The sequence below is a fragment of the Ovis aries genome, chromosome 11 (genome assembly GCF_016772045.2).
Source record: "Ovis aries strain OAR_USU_Benz2616 breed Rambouillet chromosome 11, ARS-UI_Ramb_v3.0, whole genome shotgun sequence".
Lineage (NCBI taxonomy): Eukaryota > Metazoa > Chordata > Mammalia > Artiodactyla > Bovidae > Ovis > Ovis aries.
The window spans coordinates 59,715,790-59,723,445 of NC_056064.1; positions in this window are offsets into that span (position 1 = coordinate 59,715,790).

The window sequence follows — 7,656 nt, forward strand, 5'->3', positions numbered from 1 at the left end:
TTCTGCCTGATGTTTATTGAGGTTTTTGGATGTGTTGATTTTCAATGAGTTGGGAAAATGTTTACCATGAATGTATACAGACGTACGGATGCCAAAGTCTCCCATTTCTCCAATCTTGAGTTTTGTCCTAGAAGGAATTAAGTAACTTTCATAGTGCTTTGAGGATTTTTTTAAATTTATTTTTCACTGGGGGAAATGTGCTTTCCCATGCTGTGTTGATTTCTGCCTTACAACAACGCAGATCAACCAAAATCAAACATCTATCCCCTCCCTCTGCAGCCTCCCTCCCCTCCCCCAATCCCACCCTCTAGGTCATCACAGAGCTCCAGCCTGGGCTCCCTGAGTTACAGAGCAACTTCTCACCAGCTCTCTGTCTTACACACACACGGTAAGATGTACGTGTCGATGCTACTTTCCCCGTCCGTCCGGCTCTCTCCTTCCCCCACTGTGTCCACAAGTCCAGTCTCTACATCGGAGTCTCCATTAGTGCCTGAACGGCGACCTTAATTTTAACGTGTGTCTTTGGCTTCACTGCGGGTGTGTCTGGCTGTGCCCTGCTCCTAACACGTGGACTCAAATCTACTGAATGTCCACGATGTTCAGCTGGGTCTCTTCACCCTTTCACTGTTGTTGCTCAGTTGCTAAGCTGGGTCCCACTCTTTGCAACCCCGGGGACTGCAGCACGCCAGGCTCCTCTGCCCTCCACATTCTCCCAGAGTCTGCTCAAATTCATGTCCAATGAGTCCGTGAGTCAGTGATGCCATCCAACCATCTTATCCTCTGTCACCCCCTTCTCCTCCCACCTTCAATCTTTCCGAGCATCAGGGTCTTTTCCAACGAGTCAGCTCTTCACATCAGGTGGCCAAAGGATTGCTTCTTCAACTTCAGCAGCAGTCCTTCTGATAAATATTCAGGATTGATTCCTTTTAGGATTGACTGGGTCGAGCTCTTTGGAATCCACTCTTGTCTCTAGATGGTAGGAAACTAAAGGTTGCACAGCCCTGCTCAAGCTCTGGCCACCGCTTAGCTCACGGCAGCAGGGAAACTTCTCTCTGTCCACTGGTTGCTCTTTGCCCAGGTTCCTAGAATAACAGCTCACACGTGTACCACTTAGCATCCACCAAATACTCAGGACCCCTCGGCAGATTTTAGGAGCTCCTTCCTGACACAGGTGCTTTTCCACCACTGTTCTGCCCTGAAAATTCCAGCTGTGCATCAGTGACCCTGCACTCTACTCGGCCAGACCCCCATTCTCTGATGGAGCATCTCCCTACCATGCTGGGGTGTGGACGAATGGCTCTAGATGGAAAGCTCTCGCCTCATCTGCTTCCTTGCCTCAGACATCCGAGAACGGCACGGCCTGCTCCAGCCTCTAACCAGTCAGTCATGCCTTTTGCCAGTTTCCTGGTTGTGTCTAGTGGGAGGATTAACGCATGGCAGTCACTCGCTTATGGCCAGAAGCTGGACTCTTTCCTTCGTTTTTTCATTCCCTGTTTCTGTTGCAGCTTGACCCTTCCAGCCTCTTCTTAAATGTTCTCCACGTGTTATCTCCGGCCTCCTCACTTGGTCTGTCCTCTGCTGGCAGTCACTCGCTTGTGGCCAGAAGCTGGACTCTTTCCTCTGTTTTTTCATTCCCTGTTTCTGTTGCAGCTTGACCCTTCCAGCCTCTTCTTAAATGTTCTCCACGTGTTATCTCCGGCCTCCTCACTAGGTCTGTCCTCTGTGATGACTCCATCTGGTCTGCAGCTCCAGTTATGAACACGCTAAGGACGCAGGTGACTCTGAGTACGCTCTTCCGTCACCTACTGGACCCCACCAATCAGAAGCGCAAAGACAAGTCGGTATCCAAACCTGGATCCTCATCTCCCTTCACAACGGCCTTTTCCCCTGTTTTCCTTTTTGGGATGAATGGAGACACCTCATCCATCAGACACACACTGGAAACCTGGGTTTCTTCCCAGCCTCCTATTTCTTTCTGATCCCTTATGTCCACTCTCACCAGCCTCACGCATCCTACCTCTTAAATATTTCTCAAAACCACACCCTTCTCTCTGTCCTTGCCACGCTATCTTAGCCCAGATACTCCTGATTTCTCCTCTATATCACTGCAGAATTCTTCTAAGACTCTTCTCAGAGAGCATGCGCCGTACCCCAGGCACCGTCCTAAATACTTTTGTCTACATTAACTCTTGGAATCCTTGCAACAGTGGTATGCGGGAGTTCTGCCCTCAGTCATATGCAACTCTTTTGCGACCCCATGGACTATAGCCCGCCAGGCTCCTCTGTCCGTGGGATTCTCCAGGCAACAACACTGGAGTGGGTTGCCATGCCCTCCTCCAGGGTGTCCTCCTGGCCCAGGGATGGAACCTGCATCTCCTGCCCTGCGGGCGGATTCTTTACCATCTGATCTCCTGCAATGCGGGCGGATTCTTTACCCTCTGATCCTTCTGGGAAGCTGGCACGTTCTAAGTGTCCATCAAACGCTTGAACAAAAGCCTGACTAGACAGCGGCATAGCCCCGGCTGCATTCATCCCGACTCCAGCTTCCATGAGGACCCGACATTCCCACTGACTGAAGTGCTAGGAACAGTCAACAGAGCTTCCTTCCCATGAAAACGGTGGCATGGGCTTCCCTGGTGGCTCAGCGGTAAAGAAGCCACCAGCCAGTGCCGGAGACACAGGTTCAACCCCTGGTTGGGGAAGATCCCACGTGCCTCGGAACACCTAAGCCCACGTGTTGTGACCATGGACCCTGTGCTCTAGAGCCCAGAACCACACCTACGGAGCCCACGTGTAGCAGCGACTGATGCCCGTGTGCCCTAGAGCCCCTGCTCCCCGACAAGAGAAGCCGCCGCGGTGAGAAGGCTGAGCGCATCACAGGCCCTGCCCGCCGTGACAGAGGAAAGCCAGCGCAGGGACGGCGGCCCAGCGCAGCCAAGAATAAACCATACAATTATTCTTTTAAAAAGATGAATCATCCTCTTTTGAATTGCTTTTAGACTTCAGAATGCCAGCCTCTTGGCCTTCTGGGTACTTGCATGGTGTTATTAATTCTTCACAGAAGATTTATAGGGACAGAATACAGAAGAGTAAACAATTAGGTTTTCTAGTAGCAAACCATCCTTAAAAATGGAGGAAGGAGAGAGGACAGGCGATCCCGGGGGGCGGGGGGGGGGGGGGGGCGTCTTCCCGTCGGCAGAAAGATTTGGGAAGCAACCACTGAAGTCTTGCTAATAACAGGTACATTACCCATCTGCATCTTTCTAAAACATGTGAAAACCCTGGTGTACAAGAATAAGCCACGGTCTAAAATCCAGCCTGAGATAAAATTTAAATCAGTAGGGTTTAGTTATATAACTTCCCTGTTCCACGTGACACCCCACCCGTAGTTTTCACCCTGGAAGCACAGCGTCTCCATTCTCTGTCCGTATCTAGGTATCTTGAAAAGCTCAGGAATTCATCTGGAGATAGAATTTGTACATTTAAAGTTTTTAACTAAAAAGAGACGTTCCCTGAGGAGATGAAATAGGATTCAAGTCTGTACATTCTAATTAGACATAATGTTCCTGCAAGGGAAATTCAGCCAGTGAGTAACAAAAAAATAAATAAATTTTCCTCTGCTTACCTCTCCTGCCTACCCACATTGCTTTTTTTGTTGTTGTTGTTAAGGGACACAAGAGAATAAATATATCTGTTAGGAAATTGCCTGGATGAAGTCTTTTCTTTTTCACAGTGATATCCATTCCCAACAATTTCCTACCATTTATAACAGCTGGTTATTAATACTAATTTGGGGATCTCTGGGGTCTCTGTGGCATCAGTTGTCTGGGGAAGGCACACGGATTTGGTTTCTGAAACTCCGTAGGTCCGTGTGATGAACTGACAACGCTGGTTTCTTCTGAAAATCGTGGCGCTTCTGCTGTGTCCACTCACTAGACCTAAGACGTCTTTGCTGACACCTTGCCTCTTGTCTTCCACGCACTGGCTTTTGCCCATTTTTGCCCAAGGTGCGTGAGTGTGGTGAAACATAAGAACAGAGAAAACAAAGGACGACACTCTTGAGAGGCTTCAAACAATTACTTTTGTTAAAAACACAACAACAACAAAAAGGTTGGGCAGGTAGCAAGTGAAGGCAAATGGCCCTCGGTTCAATCAGATCCAATACAGCATCAGCATCTTCTCACACTTCCTAGTGAAAGTCAAGTAGGAGATGCAGAGTCAGGTCACCACGATATCGTCCAGAAGCCTGATTGAGTCCGATCTTCCTGGCGTCTTCGTAGCTCCTCTCTGTCTCTGGGGCTCCCTCTTTCCCATGTACACATGCGTGTTCACGTGTACACATGCGTGTTCGCGTGTACACGTGCGTGTGGGCGTGCACACACACGCGGCACTGTCGCCTCTTTCCCCCACGATGCCAAGAATTTCACTCTTTGCCAGCATTCTAGTGTTTCCCAACCTCTCCTCCTCTTCCCAGCGTGTGTGTGATAATAAGATGATAAGAGATAAGCAACTTTAAAGAATCATCTTAGACGCTGTCCCAGAAAGTGGAACCAAGATCAATACTTTAGGGACTTCCCTGGTGGTCCAGTGGCTAAGACTCCATGCTTCCAGTGCAGGGAGCATGGGTTCAGTTCCCTAAGATCCTACATGCTGTCTGGCAGGGCCAAAATAAATAATAGAATGGGAAACTGTGTGTGTGTTTGTTGTTGTTTTTTAAAAGACTGACACTTACTATCCCTCTGTTTCATGGTTCCATAAGTGAAAGTTGCTCAGTCATGACCGACTCTTTACGAACCAATGGACTATACAGTCCATGGAATTCTCCAGGCCAGAATCCTGGAGTGGGTAGCCTTTCCCTTCTCCAGGGGATCTTCCCAACCCAGGGATCGAACCCAGGTCTCCCGCATTGCAGGCAGATTCTTTGCCAGCTGAGCCACAGGAGAAGCCCAAGAATCCTGGAGTGGGTAGCCTGTCCCATCTCCAAGGTATCTTCCCGACCCAGGAATCAAACTGGGGCCTCCTGCATTGCAGGCAGATTCTTTACCAACTGAGCTATCAGGGAAGCCCCTGCTTCCATAAACACAACTTTTATTCTGTTTAAAGACATTATCACCGCCTTTGGAGAAAAAATGTATCATGGCCTTTGGGGTTGATAGAGAAGATAAGGAGTAAACACAAGTGTGTACAACCATGCTCTTTTTCTGGACACGGGCCGGCAGCTGTTCCCCACAATGAGCAGGTTTATCTCCTGTGATCATGTGAGCATGATGACTAGGAGCATACACCTGCTAGCTTTAATAAAAGGGCAGTGGTTATAACAAAGGAATTCCACACTCTATTGTCCTTAATGGGATCCTCCTGGCAGCTGTGGAAGCTGGGTTCCTATTTAGAAAATTGCCCAGAACGCACTCTCCTTTTCCAAAGAGAAAGAGTTGGCCCTTATCTACTGTGTGTGTGTGTTTTGTTTTTTTTTTAATGCATTCACATTTTATTTCCAGAGCTACTGTGAGCATTCAGAGATACTTCTGGTCAGCAGTGCTAAAATCAAACAAATGCAAATTCTGTAATCCTTATGTACAATATGATAAATAACAATGTGTGTGTGTGTGTGTGTGTGTATTTATCAAATGCAGGAGTTTTTGCACAGGGTCAGATACACCCATGAATATACATGCGTGGGGCTGAAATTCAGGAGACCCGAGTTCTGGTGGCAGCACTGTTTTTTTTTTTTTTTTTTTTTTTGAGGGACTCTGAGAAAATTCCTTGAATTCCATTTAATGTAATGTCTTTTCTTTAAAGTGAAGGGGTTGGACTTCCACTTCCCTTTCAGCTCCCAAGTTCTTTTTTACACAGCGCTTCATGATTTGTCAAACGTCTGCATGTGTTATGTTTATGGCACAGAAAAGGCCCATATCAAACCAGTCCATCCTAAAGGAAATCAATCCTGAATACCCACTGACTCACGCTGAAGCTCCAATACTTCAGCCACTGATTGAAAGAGCCGGCTAATTGGAAAAGACCCTGATGCTGGGAAAGACTGGAGACAAAAGGAGAAGGGGACAACAGAGGATGATGGTCGGATGGCATCACTGACTCAACGCACATGAATTTGAGCAAGCTCTGAGAGACAGTGAAGGGCAGGGGAGCCTGAAGTCCATATGGGGTCACATAGAGTTGGACAAAACTTAGCGACTGAACAACAGCAAGGCCTGTATCATGTAATACAAACATAGGATATGTCTTCACTCATACCCAGCATGTTGCATTAAATCCTTAAAGCCGAGTGATCTAAATTCACCTTCCTCCTCCTCTTTGAACCCATAATTATAGGATTCTAACGCTGTGGAATCAACTTACCCCCAGCCCTCATTCTGATCACAAGGTGTAATGTAATCCTCTCAAACTGCGGAATACGAAAAATCACACGAAGCCTGAAAAATGCCAAAACAAACACTCTTTTCACAGATTCAGGGAAAGCAGAAAGAAAATGGTGTTTTCCCCAGGAAATTGTCTGAGCTATCCAAAGCCAGACACGGCAGGTTTGCTCTGGGCTGGCCTTTTGACCATCAAATGGAGCCACTTTGCTCGAAGGAGAATCCTGAAGTGGAAAGCGGGGAGGGGGAGGCCGAGTGGCAGGGAGAGGGGTCTCCTCGGGGCGGTGGGGGCTCACACGGTGCCCCCACACTGAGGTTCTAATTATTTTCCCCTTCAGCCTCTTAAGGGATGTTGCCTCGTCCTCGGGGCTGATTTACAGTCTGTTGTTTTAACAACCACACCTCTCCTCCCAAGGGTCAAGTGTCTGGTTGGAAGAGAATATCCACGTAATTTGTTTTATCCCCCGGTTCACTCCTGAGCCAAGCGGGTGAAACAGCTAGAAGTGATGCGGGGCCTCAACAGCCATGAGTGTGTGTATACACGGACAGTACTCACTGTGTGGACACACTGCAGCCAGGAGGTCATTCTCCACGTGTTGGGGGGGCACGGAGCGTGTAACTGTCTCCTAGAAGTTTGCAGTACAGATTTTTTAGGGGATTTATTGGGAAAATTATTGTGTAAGAAGACACCTTGGAGATGGACATGTACACACTGCCATATTTTAAAGGATAAGCGGCAAGGACCTGCTGTACAGCACAGGGGACTCTGCCCCGTGTGGTGTGGCAGCCTGGATGGGAGGGGAGTGTGGGAGAGGATGGATACGTGCATATGTATGGCTGATGGCTGATGCTGTCCACCAGAGACTATCACAACATTGTTCATTGGCTATACCTCAGTACAAAATAAAGTCTTCTTCTTTTTTTTTTAAACAGGGAGATTCCCTTGAAAGGAAGCTGAAGATAAAACATGATTATTAAAGAAGCTCAACAGTGGACCCTCAGCCTCACGTGCGCCTTACTTATTCCGGGAGTAGCTGAGATCACACTGATAAATGCTGCTTTGGCTTCCTCTGTTTCTGATCCTGGAGGCTACTTCTTCCTCCCCTGCCTTCCCCACCCAGCTGCTCCTATTTTAATATACAGCTGGTGCATGCTAAGTGCATGCAAATTCACGGTAGCGCGAACATGAGCTGGAAGGTAAAAGGAGAATCCAAAACTACGTGCTCTGCAGGCACAGACAGCTTTTGAACTGTCCTCCGTTTGTCATTTTCTCCATCAACGC